Source organism: Jaculus jaculus, chromosome 6, assembly GCF_020740685.1.
Source record: "Jaculus jaculus isolate mJacJac1 chromosome 6, mJacJac1.mat.Y.cur, whole genome shotgun sequence".
Lineage (NCBI taxonomy): Eukaryota > Metazoa > Chordata > Mammalia > Rodentia > Dipodidae > Jaculus > Jaculus jaculus.
The window spans coordinates 57,945,282-57,960,167 of record NC_059107.1 but is presented as its reverse complement, the minus strand read 5'-3'; the positions used below and the strand labels follow the sequence as shown (position 1 = coordinate 57,960,167).

The 14,886-nt window shown below is 39.8% G+C and overlaps 1 pseudogene; it reads right to left on the bottom strand.

The window, feature by feature from the left end:
• Window positions 1-13,345: 13,345 nt before the first annotated feature.
• Window positions 13,346-14,480, bottom strand: LOC101595745 (annotated as a pseudogene).
• Between the last annotated feature and the right edge of the window lie 406 nt (window positions 14,481-14,886).

The following is a 14,886-nucleotide window of genomic DNA, read 5'->3' as shown; positions in this document are numbered from 1 at the left end:
CACAATAGGGCCAATTTCTCATTAAATTGGCCCTTGCTAGTGGAGCACCACAAAGCGAAAGCCATATACCAGTCATGGGACGAGGTTCCTGTGAACTGTACATATCCCGAGGCTTTGTAACTGGCAGTAAATTTTAAAACCTGGAGAATATCCAGATGGGCAGAGTACCTTTCCTTCCTGATTGGATGGGAGGAATGGGTAGATTGTCTTCTTGTAAGGTGGAAAAAATATAATGAGAGAGTTGGCCATTGTCCTTGATCTCTGACTTCCTACCTAGGGACTCTACTCTTTTTCTCACAGGAAGCCAATTCCCTTTGCATGGCCATTCTCAAAGGTAAAGATAAAACCCAACAAAACCACATATTCTAGCACTACACAGGACATAATATAACCAATTGTTTTAGTTTCTTATTGAAGCTACAAAAATCCACCTTGAATTTGTTGGATTATAACATATCACCAAGGCTTACGACCTCAGTGCCAGGGAGGCTCAGGCAGTAGGATTGCTGTGAGGTGACACCCGTTGGTCAGAGGAACATAGCAAGACTGTCAAAAAACCAACAGGGAGTGCAGAGATGGCTTAGCAATTGGGCACTTGCCTGCAAAGCCTAATGACCCAGGTTCAGTTCCCCATTACCTACATAAGCCAAATGCATAAGGTTGGCACATGTGTCTAGAGCTCTGTTTGCATTGGCTGGAGTCCCTATCATGCTATTCTCTATCTGCCTCTTTCTCTCTCTCACTCTCAAATAAATAAATAAGGTATTTAAAACACCCGACAAAACAAAAAGCAGATTTATTCTTTTACAGTCTGGTGGGTCAAAACATGAAATTACCATCGAAATGTGTGTAGGCCCAGGCTGCTTTGGGAGCTGTGAGGGGAGAGTTCATTTTCTGGCCTTTGCTTCTTGAGCTCCATTTCTTGAACCCCTTAGATAATGGCTTCTACTTCTTTCTTTAAAGCATCTCCATGTTCTCTGCTTCCTTGTTACATCATTTCCTCCTTTTCTGTCTCTGCAAGCAAACCTCCCACTGCTTCACATTTTTACAGGCTCACTTGTACTTGCCTTTAGGCTCCATCTGAATAATAAAGGAGAATCTTCACAACTCAAGATCCTGACCTCAGTTGTAGCTGCAAATTCACTTTGGGCATGTAAAGGAGCTATTGCTGTTTCCACAATTCAAGATATGAATATTTTGGGGCCATTGCTCAGCTTGCCACAGCATTCTATGTGAAAAATGCATCTTTACTCTGAGACAATGACTAAAGAGATTCTTCATTGTTCTATCTTGGTACCTATTTTTTGTGGTTAAATACCAGAGCAGAGCTCAGCTGAGAAGAAATGGGATAAAAAATAATACAATTAGTTATTATACATCATTTATTTTGGTGCTCTTACACATTTTTAATACTGATTTAGAAATTTTTGTACCCAGAGACATGTACTTCACATTCAGAATCTAAATGCATTTTGTTTTATAAATATAGTGAGTGGATTTGCTGTATTTAGCAGAAAATTCATTGCTTTTACCTTCCAAATGAAACTCATTGGAAACATTTTGTACATATGTGGTTATGAATTATGATTTTTCTCTTTACAAGATACATTTGCAAGTCAGAAAAGTAAAACCATTGCTTTCTCACTCCTCTTGCTCCTTTGGGAAGGAAGCTGTGAATCTCATGTTTTGACAGGTCAGAGGCTCCCAGACTCTGTAAGTTTATATAGACACCCCAAATTAAATACTAGATGCTCACAAGTGCCACACAGATCTAAGAAAGATGGAAACTAGATTGAATATTAATGAGGAATGAAAGTTGAAAACAAAATTGCCTGCTATAAATGTGCTCATGAGTTATGATAGCAACATGTTTAAGTCTTCTCTTCTTCCCACTTCATTGTGGAAATAGCTGTCCACAATGCAGTTAAGTGAGACCTGGGGTCCTGATATATTTTTCCATGATTACTACAGACTCTTGAAAAAATAATTTGTTGTATATTGCTGAATTCTAAAGAAATAAAATTGCTCACCCTAAAAATAAAGCTTTTCCAGGACTTCAGGGTAATTTGTGCCTGGTGTGTTGAACGCTTTTTACCCCCATCTTTTGGCTGTTAGACTCTCACTGAGCTAATGCAATAATTCCTTGGCACTTTTCTCTTGTAGCTGCTGACAGGGTGAACTTTTCCTTGGGCCTGTGGTGTCTGGCTGTCAGGATGACTGTAAGTACTTTCACATTTTTATTCATTTAAGAAACTAAAGGTGGGAATATTTCAACACCTTCTGTGGCCTCCGTTGGTTTTCTGAGGTGATACAAACCTGATCTCATCAAAATTAATGGCTATGGTCGTCCACACTATTACCATTAGTGGAGTTGAGCATGTATTATGCCCTGCATAAACTGTTCTTATGTGGGACTCATAGTTGAGCACAGTCTGGGAGTAAAATTGACTGAGTCTCTGACCACCCTGTTCAGAAAGAATTTGGTGACTTTGGTAGAGATAGCTTACAGAATGAATAGCACTAGCACTGGCTGCATATTTCTGCTGTTAGGCAAGTTGTGGCAAAGAAAAGTGGTGATGGTAAAGCATGGGCTTGTGGTAAGGAAACATACATTCTTTACATTCTGTAGCAAAAGGATTTTCTTTTAATCCCAGTTCTAACAAGGCTGGCCATTTTGTTGTTTCATCCTGTGATTCTCTTTCTTCTTTCTGCTCCCCTTCCAAAGGGCAGAGAGGGCAACACACGAGGCCTAATTTGCTTTTGTCTCCTTCTATTTGTCAATTCCTCTCAGCTAGTTCTGATCCTAACTGGCATTTTTCAGCCTCAGATTGGAGCAGGATAAGGCTGAATCCTGAATAATTGGGAAGCTATTGCAAAGCACAGGAGAGATATAGTGGAAGGTTGGAGTGGAACAGTGAAGATGCAACAAACTGAATGATTTTAAAGAGTTATTTAGAGGTCAATGACCAAGATGGTTCATCTGAATGGAGGAAACGAATAGAAAAATCCCAACTGTTTCTAAGTCTTGTAGTTTGAAAAGTGGGTAGATGTTCTCTTACTATGATGTGGCTAGCAATTGGGACAAGAGATTTAAAGGGAAAATAGTTGAAAGGCTTTGGGTGTAAGGCAAATTTTGACCAGTTAGCTTGTAATTGGCTCATGCACCTGCCTAGTAGAGATGTCCAACATGTATCCAGACATATGAGCTTGGAGCTCAGAGGAGAGGTTTGGCATGGAAGAGTAGATTTGGGAGTTAGTAGCACATCGATGGTATGAAAGTAGGAAACAGTTTCAAATCATCAAGCGTAGGGAGGGTTAAGAGGAGAAAGGTGGATTAACAAAGAGCCCAGTAGGCAGTGTGATAAGGAAGTTCCTACAGAACAGAAAGAAAACGAGGATCATGAAAGAGTACAAGAGAAATGCAGAAGCCCATTTGTTGACTACTGCTGGGATGTTAAATATAGTAAGATCTGAATAGTCTTACAGATCTTGTCAATAGGAGGTCTATGATGACTTTGAAAATCTTTTCAAAGAAGTGTGTGTGTGTACATGTGACACACACCCCTACATACACACACATGAGTACATGCCCCATTTGGGGACACAGTCTTGAATTTAGGGAAGATTAAGCATTAAGCTTTCCTATCCAGAAGTAGGCAAACCACTTCTAGGAGCAGAGACTGAGAAGTGAGAGAGCTAACCCCCGGTATACCTATCCCAGGAGTAGGCTAGCTACCTCTGGTAGCAGCCTGAGCAAAAAGGAAACTGAAGAGAAGTTTAGTTTAAGCCATTGTCCCCACTGCTCTGATGTTACCACAGCTGGGGCTTCCTCTCATACAGGGACTCATTAGCACTTTTACTGAACAGCCAAAATCCAGTAATACGTGAAAAAGTGGTAACTTGTATGAGCAAAAGGTAAAGGACTTTTGACCTTAGATAACCCTTAAACATTGTTAAATAAAGGGCTTTTGGGGTATGACCTGCTGGACTCTGCTGATCCAGAACACACATACACTCTGATTTAAAAAAAAAAAGTTATTTTGTAAGGCACATTAGAAAGATTTCTGCAGTTATTTCCCATGTTTCATTTTTGTAGTTCATTTCTACAGTTTGTTTTTATAGTTTCTTATTGCGTGTGTACATATACGTGTGTGTGTGTGTGTGTGTGTGTGTGTGTGTGTGTGTGTGTGTGTGGCCAGAGTGGGGCTGAGGAAATGAGAAGAAAATAGGAGATAATGTCTACAGACAGCTTCTGCAGGAAATCGGTCAGTGAGGGAGCAGAGAAATGTGGCAGCTGCTAAAAGGTCTACACACACACACTCTCACCCCCGCCCCCCCCCAACAGAGACAGCAAAGTAGGGTAGCCCAAGCCAAAAGATCCCTCTCATATCGGGAGTCAGAAAGGATTAAGAGAGTGTCAAGGGCTCAGAGCTTAGAGAGATCACACATGTAGTAAAGCACAACAGCATCCAAAAACAAGGCAGGAAAGCATCTGGACAAAATGAAATCCTCCCCCTTCCCAGGCTGGGAGAAGGGAGAGGAGACAGAGAGACCTGCACATAGGTGCCAAGAGTGATCCAGAGAGAGATTTACACTCGTGTTTAGGCTCCTCTATATGGGTCCATCACCCAGTTAGGATGAGCCTCATCAGCAGACTCAGGGATGTAAGGGAGAGACTTGATTGGCTGTTGGACTCAAGAGGATGACTCAGGCTGGGATAGCCCACTGGGATGCTAAGCCCCAGAAAACTTGAAGAGAGGCAGGAAGTTGTCGCTGGAGTTGTTGCTTTCAGCCATCTTGGATGAAACTAGGTCAGATATAGTTTCAAGTCTTGCAAGGGCAGGCAAAGTGACATCCATGTTTTCCTTGAGCGTCTATCCTGGCTGACCACCTATATATATAAAAAAAAAAAAGCTACCTTGCTCCTATTCTTGGTTATCTCTACTCCTAAATGGCCGTGGAACTATCCTGAAGGATAATTTAACTTTGTCCTTACTCTTTTGTAAGACAAAAGTGATGATGGTGATAATGGTACCCACCTCATTGGGATGTTGTGAGGATTAAATGAGTCACTGTTTGCAAAGCTCTTAGAATGAATGAATTCTGACAACATTCATTATCTTACCAAACAATGTTTCTTGAGAAGTAACTAGGTATAAAATACTATGCATTATCATAAGTAGGATTGCTAATGTATGGGCCATGCACATTTTGAAGCCTTTAGTGATGCCAAATTAGTTTCCATAAAATATCACAGATTGTGTGCTTATGGAAAGGTAACAAAAAGGGTGGTTTCTGAGCATCTTTAACAACAACAGGTAATATGTTTTAGAGTCATTTTATTTTAGTAGACAAAAAGATAGCTTGTTGCTACTCAATTAACTACATATGTTTGATTGATAATGAACATTTTGAAAAAGCTTGTGGCAAAACAAATTTTTCTTTCAATAAAGTGTTTTTATCATTGTCTGTTTTTTCCATTGGGATGATTTTTGTTCCTTTTACACTGCCTCTAGAGAAATATTAAGGTATCTTTCATAAAACTTGCAGTTTTTTATCCTTTTTAATTTACCTCTTATGTGGTGGATTGGGGGCTACAAAACCAAAAGAGTCAGAATTTATAGTTAACTATGCATACATTTATGTATTCATGTCTTTCATTCACTCAGAAATGAAGTACTTATCTATGTTCTTTCTTTTTCTGAGTTTCACTCTCTGGTGATAATTAAAATACAACTGTAATTTAATTTAGTGTCACTTTAATTCAAATACCTGAACAGTGTTTTTTTTCTTTGTTTTTTCAAGGTAGGGTCTTGCTCTAGCACAGGTTGACCTGGAATTCACTATGTAGCCTTAGGGTGGCTTTGAACTCATTGTTATCCTCCTACCTCTGCCTTCAAAGTGCTGAGTGCTGGATGTTGAGCAGTTTTTACAACTGGCGTTTATTGAGAGATTTACTCTTCTTTTACCATGAGACATAGGCTCTTTATCACGTATAACCATCTATGCACACTTGGATCTGTTTCTTTTCTTTCTGTTTTCTCCATTGGTCTAATCACCGTGTTCTGCTCATTGTTCTATTGTTTTGATCCTCTTGGGAATGTCTCAGATGTTCATTTGATCCCTGATTACATGTAGCACTGTCATCTATAATGACTTTGAATTGAAATTTTAAATAAAATACACTGGGAATGTATTTCAGTTGGTAGAGTGTTTGCCACTATGCTGAAAATCCTTGAATTTGATCCCAGCATTGCATAAACCATGTGTGATGGTATACACCTTTAATTCTACCACTGGAAAGGAAGAGATGGCAGGCTGAGAAATTCAAGGTCATCCTCAGCTACATAGCAAGTTTGCATTCTGGCATACATGAGTCCCTGTTTCAAGAACAAAAATAAATTCAATAAAATATATAAACCACATCTAATCAATATTTTACTCTCTATGATTTTTTATTACTATTTTTGAAATTAACAACTTATTTTTGCCAGCTTGGACTTCTAATTTTGAAAATTAATATATTTTAAACGTAATGCCACCACATTTTGGTAGGATTTTGATGATATTTGTATTATCTATATGAAATAATTTAGGGTTATGAAGGCTCCTCTCACTGCATTGCCTCTGTGATAAACAGTGTGCCTTAAGCGAAAGTATTCATATAAAGTAGCTTTCAGTCTCCCTATTGGGCTATAACTAGGTACAGGTGGGCTGGAGCTAACCATGAGAGCCCTTATTTGAAAGGATAATTTAAGTTACATGGAAGATTCCATGCTACACTTTGAAGATGGAAGGTCCCAGGGCTCATATAGCAGAGACTAGCAGGGGTTCCTTGGGGCTGATCTAGTCCCTCCAACGAATTGACCATTCTATCATGATGCCCTCCATGATAGTTCTTGTCTGTTTACACTGCACTGATTTAAAGTCTCTTTTACCTGATAAGTGTTGCTATTCATGTTTTCTTTGGATTCTGTTTGTATGGAATATCTTATCCACTCCTGCAAGACTCATTTATGTGTGTCTTTAGAGGTAAAATTAAGTTTCTTGTAAGTAGCACTAAGTTGGATCATGTTTTTTAATCCATTTATTTCCTATTTGTTTTTAAAGAATGTAATCCATTTAAAGTTAAGGAAGTTGTGAATAGATAAGGACTTAGTACTGATGTTTTGTAACTTGATATTTTCCCCAATCTTTCTATCTTCATTTGTGGTTAAGTGATTTAGTCTAGTAGTATGTTTTAATCTTTTGCTTATTGTTTTTGATGTGTCTGTCATAGATTTTTTTTTTTTGCTTATAGTTACAATGAAGTTTACACATCATCTTCTGATTATAGTAAGTTTGTAAACTTTTTTTATTTCAAAGATTAAAAAAATCAGAAAAAGAAAGGAAATACTAATAAAAACTTTGCATTTGCACTCTATCCTTCTTAACACTTTGACATTTTTGTGTTCCATTTGTATCTTTCTATATTGCCTACCTTTTATGTGTTAATGTAGTTGTTATTGAGTATTTCAGTCTTCCTAATGAAGAGATGAATAGCTTCTACACCATGTTTAAAATTTAAAACATTCTGATGTTTTAGATTTATTGATTGATTTTTTTTTTATTTTAAAAAAGTTGTACTCTTACATCCTCTCTCCCCTGTCACCATTCTACTTAAGGTCCTCCTTGGTGGGGTTACTGGTATTCACTGTGGGTCCTAAAAGCCTCACTCTATCTCTCTGGAGGGTGAGGAGATGTTGTCCACCCACCCTGAGGCTCTTATAATCTTTTCTTCCCCTGAGCTTTGGCAGGCACATTAGAGATCAGATTTAATGTTGAATTCTCTGTAGCCTCTGGATCTCTTTTATTTAAAAAATATTTTATTTATTTTTAAATGTTTTATTATTATTTATTCATTTATTTAAGACATAGAGATAGAGAGAGGGGTCTGGAGAGATGGCTCTGTAGTTAAGGCACTTGTCTGCAAAGTCTAAGGACCCATGTTCGATTCCCCAGTACCCATGAAAGGCCAGGTGCACAAGGTAGCACATGCATCTGGAGTTTGTTTGCAGCGGCTGGAAACCCTGACATGCCCATTATCTCCCTCTTTTTCTCTAGCACTATCTCTCAGATAGATAGATAGATAAATAAATAAATAAATAAATAAATAAATAAATAAATAAATAGGAGAGAGGTGTGGGGGAGAGGGAGAAGGAGAGGGAGAAAGAGAGAATGAATACATCAGTCTCCAACAGCTGCAAATGAACTCCAGACACATGCCACCTTGTGCAACTGGCTTATGTGGGTCTTGGGGAATTGAACCTGGGTCCTTTGGCTTTGCAGGTAAATGTCTTAACTGCTAAGCCCTCTCTCCAGCCCAAATTACTATATTTATTGAGGGAAGTACAGAACCCAGGAAAGGAAATAAATATATCCAAATAAAATAAATATACTCTGAGATCCCACATGGTAGACCTGGAAGAAATGTAGAGAGGAAAGAAAAGAAAGTACAAAAAGCCCCTGCCATGGGGAGGTCAGGAGGGGGCAAAGAGAGGAAACTCATCAGAACCTGGAGATTCATGAGTGATGAATGGGCCACTAAGATGGACCTCCTATTTTGATGAGGGTTGTGTGGCCACAGTATCTGTCACCATCTCCCTGGAACTGGTTTCCAGGCTAGCCTGTGAGAGCAATACTTGTGCCATTGCTTCCTCTGTAATCACTCTGGGCCTTAGCAAATGTGAGGGAGGTGACCCATCTCATGGTAGGCAGTTAGCTCATCCCAAATTTGTGTAGTTATTCCTAATCTATGAGTTTGATGACTTCTGATTTATTATTAATGTCTCTATCAGTGCAAAGAATTTTTTTAAACCTTTATTGAAGGACAGATCTGATGGTGATATATTTCTCCGGATTTTGTCTGTTTGGAAATGTATGGATCTTTCCTTCATTTCTATAGGATAGTTTTGCTGGTACTGTAATCTTTGTTGAAAGTTCTCTTTTTCAGTACTGTGAAAAACTCATTCCACTTTTTCTTGGCCTAGAGGGCTTTTGTTGAGAAGTCTGCGGTCAAGTGAACTGATATACTTTTTAATAATTTGTTTCTTCTCTCTTGCCAATTTGTAAATTTTATCTTTAATCTTAGAGGATTGACTGTAATGTATTGGGGTTGGCATCCTTGCCTGAAATGTAAGGATGTTTGTATACTTCCCTAGTTTTGGGAAGTTTTGTGTTTTCTCTTTGATTAGGCTTCCTATTTTTTTTTCTCGAATTTTCAAGTTCCTTTTGAGTATCAATAAGTAAAATACTTACTTTTTAAAATTTAATTTAATTTAATTTTTTTCTCAATTTTTGAAAACATTTTCCATGATAATAAAATCTATCCCATGGTAATACCCTCCTTCCCCTTCTTTTCCCCTTTGAAATTCCATTCTCCATCACATCCCCTCCCCATCTCAATAAGTCTCTCCTCTGTTCCGATGCCATGATCCTTCCCTCCTCTTACGATAGTCTTGTGTAGGTAGTGTCAGGCACTATGAGGTCATGGATATCTAGGTCATTTTGTGTCTGGAGGAAGCACATTGTAAGGAGTCCTACCCTTCCTTTAGCTCTTACATTCTTTCTGCCACCTCTTCTGCATTAGACCCTGAGCCTTGGAAGGTGTGATAGAGATGTTACTTGTTAGTGTAACATCTGCTGATATCTGGATAAGTGTATATACTATGCTTATCAAACTTCTCAGTAATCACTTCTCTTAATATTCATACCCTTATATTAATGCTACTCTCACTTTGGGTAGAGAATCTTCTCTTTTCAGACTGCAGTGACCTTGGAACGACTCAGAAGTTATCATGGTGCTGGAAAGAAGTGACTAGAATACTTACTTTTTTAATGCTGTCCCAAATTTTATGTCCAGTTTTCAGCTGGGCATTTTTCAATTAGCCTGTCTTTTAGTTATTTCTTACTTAATATATTTTGCTAACATTACTTATCACACTTTAAAAAATTTAAATTTAATTTAATTTGTTTACTTATTTGAGAGAGAGAGTGAGAGATAGAGAGGGAGAGGAAGACAGAGAGAGAATGGGAGCGTCAGGGTCCCTAGCCATTGCAAATGAACTCCAGAAGGTGTGCCACTTTGTATGTCTGGCTTTACATGGTTACTGAGGACTTGAACTTGGTTCCATAGGCTTTATAGGCAAATGCCTTAACCACTGAGCAATACTTCTAGCCCTGTCTATCACACACATCTGATGTTTACTTTTCAGCTCAAAGGTTTCTGTTTGATATTTTTACATTATTTCAATCTCTCTATTATATTTCTCAGATAAGATATTGAATACTTTCTTTACATTTCTTTGAAGTTTAGTGAACTTCCTTAAAATAACTGCTTTGAATTCTTCATCTGAGATCTTACACATAACAAGTGTGTTATGATTGGTTTCTTGTCCTTTATTTTTCCTGTTTGATGTGTTCATGGTCATTGAGAGTTCTTGATGCTTATTGGCATACAAGAGTTCATCATTCCTTGAAGGATTAGTATTAGTTCACTAGTCTTCATGCTTGGCTTTGCTTGTGTCTGTTCTTCCATAAATTCCAAGTAGGTTGTGTATTTTCTGTGGACCTGTATTTACCTTTTTATTTCAGTACACAATGATACTCTCAGTCCAGGTTCTCTTGAGTCCATTATTTGTGTGCTGGTATTGTTTCTACCTCAAGCCCAAGTCTGCCCTGAATCTGTACTGAATATTTTGTTCAGAAAGTACTGAGGATATGCATTCCTGCAAGCTTTCACCTAAGGTCAAGATAGGCTCAGACACCTCATGGAAAGTCAGCATCCTGTGGTCAGGCACTGTGGGGTTCTTTACAGCTCTGATCATGCAGCAGTTCTAGACTATAATACTTGATGTCTACCTTTCTCTTCTCCCCTCAATGGGACAATTACTCCATGTTATGCTTCCAGGTCTAGGGGATAAATCCTGTGGCCACCAATGCCAGCAGTTTTAGTCACACCTAGATTAAGCCAAACAAGACTTTGTAGTTCAGGACACAGGCCCATACCTCTAGGGCTTGCTTATTACTAAGTTGGATGCATGGCCTGAAACTGCTGCAACTGGACTCCAGTCAGTGATGCTCACTATAATAGACATCTTATTAACTGTGGCTGCAGATCTCCATCTGGTGCCAGAATGGGTTCCAAAGGTTCAGGAACTGCCCTATGGATGGGGCCATAGGCTTTGTCCATTGCAATGGATTATAAGACCATGCTCACTCTTCTGCCTGACCCTCCAGTGAATGCAGTTTTCTACCTCTCTGTGAAGCTCAAGGATGGGGCCTGTGTTAAGTGTGGTGTTAGCTTACAAGTGTTGGGCCTGGACTTAATTCCCTTTTCGTTCCCTAAGTGGGAGGAATCTCTTTCCATGCTGGCTTGCTTAGAGCTGGAGGAATGATGAGGGCAATTCTTTCTTTGATAATATTTTTTTTCTTTTCCATTTTTAAATTTTTTAAAAATTTTTTGACAACTTCCATAATTATTGTCTTTTATTTATTTATTTATTTATTTTAGCAGGGTCTCATTCTAATCTAGGCTGACCTAAAACTCACTTTGTAGCCCAAGTGGGTCTCAAACTCGTGGTCATCTTTCTATGTCAGACTCCAGAGTGCTGGGATGAAAGATAGGAGTCACCACACTAGGGCTTCTTCAATGCATAGTTATCTTAAAACCAGAAATTGTGGTCTCACACTGCTCCTTCAGGTTTTGTTATGGTGGTTTGGTATATGAATAACTATTCAAGTGTCTTTGTGGAAAATAACCATTAGAAGGTTTTATACTGCCAAAATATTGGTATTTCTTTTTACTTGTTAAATTTAAAATCAGCTATTTTATGACTGCTATTTAGTTTTATTAAATCATCTTGCATATTGCTAGAGTTTTTAAGAATTTTTTATAAAATTTTGGGGGCTGAGAATATTGCTCAGTGGTTAAAACATTGCTTGCAAAGCCTGCTGGCCTTGGATCAATTCCCAAGCCATCCATGTAAGCCAGATGCAAAAAGTGAAGCAGATATCTGACATTTGTTTTCAGTGGAAGAAGCCTTGGCATGCCCTCACCAACATATGTAAATAAGTAAATACATCTTTAAAAATTTTACCTCATTTAGTTACATGATACAGTTAAGTGACAGTAGTCTTCCAACAACATAGTTCAAATCTTAGTTAGTATCAGATATTGACTGTACTTACATATGCCATAAAATATGCCTGCTCCTGTCTTCACTATACTAGATACATATCATGATAAGTGACCATTCACATCTATATATAAAAAACATTATATATATATTCTTTAGGACCAGATCTCATTGTGTAGCCCTGGCTGGCCTGAACCTCACAGTAATCTTTCTGTCTCAACCTCTCAAGTGTTGGAATTATAGGTATGAGCCTCTATCCCTAGCTTTGTCATTTCTGATGTCTATCATACTGTGTACCTGTCACTCAGTTCATACCTAGACAGCAAAGCCCAAAGTTGTGCTAGCTTCTTGCTTTCCGTGGAAAAACCCATATGACATCTTCACAGAATGAATAATTGAGAGAGTGGGTCAGCTGACAATGGTGAAAGAATCAAGGGAAGGCAAAGGCACAAAACTTCAGTTATAATGGAAATTGAGCAGTGATGGAATTCTCTGTGTGAGTATTGGCAGATGCTGATTCCCCAGTTGCTCTAGATAAACAGAGTAACTAATAAAGCCCAATGTACTGATATAACTGAGAAAAGTGGGTAAACATGAAGACTGAATGTGTTTTAGAGGAAGTTATTCAAAAAACCTCTTCATATTAAAGGGATACTCAGAAACACTGCAGTATATCAGATGTATAAAGGGTAAAGTGGTGGAAGACAACCAATATTTAGAAAACAGCACAGCTTATCAAAGACAAAGAAGACCCTCACATCATATTGCTATACCATTACAGGAGGACAATCATTGTTCAAACTTCCCTTGCTAAGTTTCTTCTTCTTTTCTTTTTTTCATGGGTCATTGAGGCTTTTATTTTGTGCATAAACCACTGGGGATCTTGCCTGTGGCCACCCTGGAGATTACACTGGAGACATGAGGGCTCCAGACAGTGGGTGGGAAGAAAGGTGACAACAATGACTTGGACCAATCACATGATTACAGAGCCGGGGTATCTGACAGGGCTCCCGTGTGGTCAGGGGCAGCTTCCGTGCTCTAAGGAAGCGGTGGCAGGAGCTAACTACAGAAGCCCAGCACAGCAAGAATGGGCCTGGAGGCGGGTTGCTGACATCAGGGGTCTAAGCAGCTGGTGTTGACTGAGGGCTACAGGGCTCATCTGTCCTTGCTTACTTGGCCTCGAGGTTTCTGAAGGCCCTGCCGGCAAACTTAGCTTTGCCTCCCAGTTCCTTCTCACTCCTGAGCAGCTGGTTGCACTCAAATCAGCAAGGTGCACCAGTCTTGATCTGCCCAGTGCAGAGGCCCACGAACAGGTCAGCCATGAAGGTATCCTCACTTTCCCCAGAGCAGTGGGACACCATGACACCCCAACCATTGGACTGTGACAGCTTGCACGCCTGCAGAGACTCCGTCACAGAGCTAATCTGATTCACTTTGAGCAGGAGGCAGTTGCAGGACTTCTCACCGACAGCCTTAGCAATCCATTTTGGGTTGGTCACCATGAGATCATCCCCACTACCTGGATACCTGCACTAGCTATAAACTTCTGCCAAGCTTCCTAGTCATCCTGGTCAAAGGGGTCTTCGAGGGAAACCACTGGGTAGTCTCTGATGAAGGATTTGTACACGTCAGCCAGCTGGTCACCGAGATGTACCTGCTGGCATCGTCAGGAGACTTGAAGTCCAGGTCATACTTGCTGGACCTGAAGAACTCAGATGCAGCCACGTCTGTGCCAATGACCACTTTGTCAGTGTAGCCAACCTTACCAACTGTGTTCTTCAGCAGCTCCGGGGCTTCTTTGTTCTCCAGGATGTTAGGTGCAAACCTGCCCTCATCACCTATGTTGGTGGCGTCTTTCCCATATTTCTCCTTGATGACGTTTTTCAGGTTGTGGTAAACGTCTGCTCCAATGTGCATGGCCTTCTGGAAACTGGATGAACCCACGGGGAGGATCATGAACTCCTGCATGGCAAGCTTGCTCCCGGCATGAGAACCCCCATTGATCACATTGAAAGCCAGGACCCGCAGGATGACCTCAGGGTTGCCAACCAAGTCAGCAATGTGGTGGTGCAGGGGGACCCCCTTCTCCACAGCACCAGCTTTGCACACAGCAAGGGACACACTCCGGGTGACATTCGCACCAAGCCTGGATTTATTTTCAGTGCCATCCATCTAGATCATCAACTTGTCAATCTTCTCCTGTTCCACAACACTCAGTTGCTTGCTAATCAGGGCAGGTGCAATAGTGTTATTGATGTGCTCAACAGCCTTTGAGACACCCTGCCCCATGTAGCACGTCTTGCCATTGTCTCAGAGCTCCAGGGCCTCATTGATACCAGTTGAGGCACCGCTGGGCACAGAAGCTCGGAAGAGACTTTTTGAGGTGCAGAGGTCAACCTCAACAGTGGGATTTCCATGAGATCTCTCTGGCATGATCTTGAGAATAGACATGATGAATTTCGCTCAGGAGGATCACAAGATGCTGCACACTTGGGGGAGAGTGCTAAGTCTCTTTTACTTTTTACAAAGAAATAAAACACCAATACTCTGTTTTAAGCGACAATATACCAAATAAATATTAGTTATCACTATTTTATATTTTATTTGCTTAAATGTATTTATTTATTGATTTGCTAGGGGATAGGGGGAGAGATTGGGTGTACTGGGTCCTCTTGCAGCTGCAAATGAACTCCAGACACATGTGCCATTT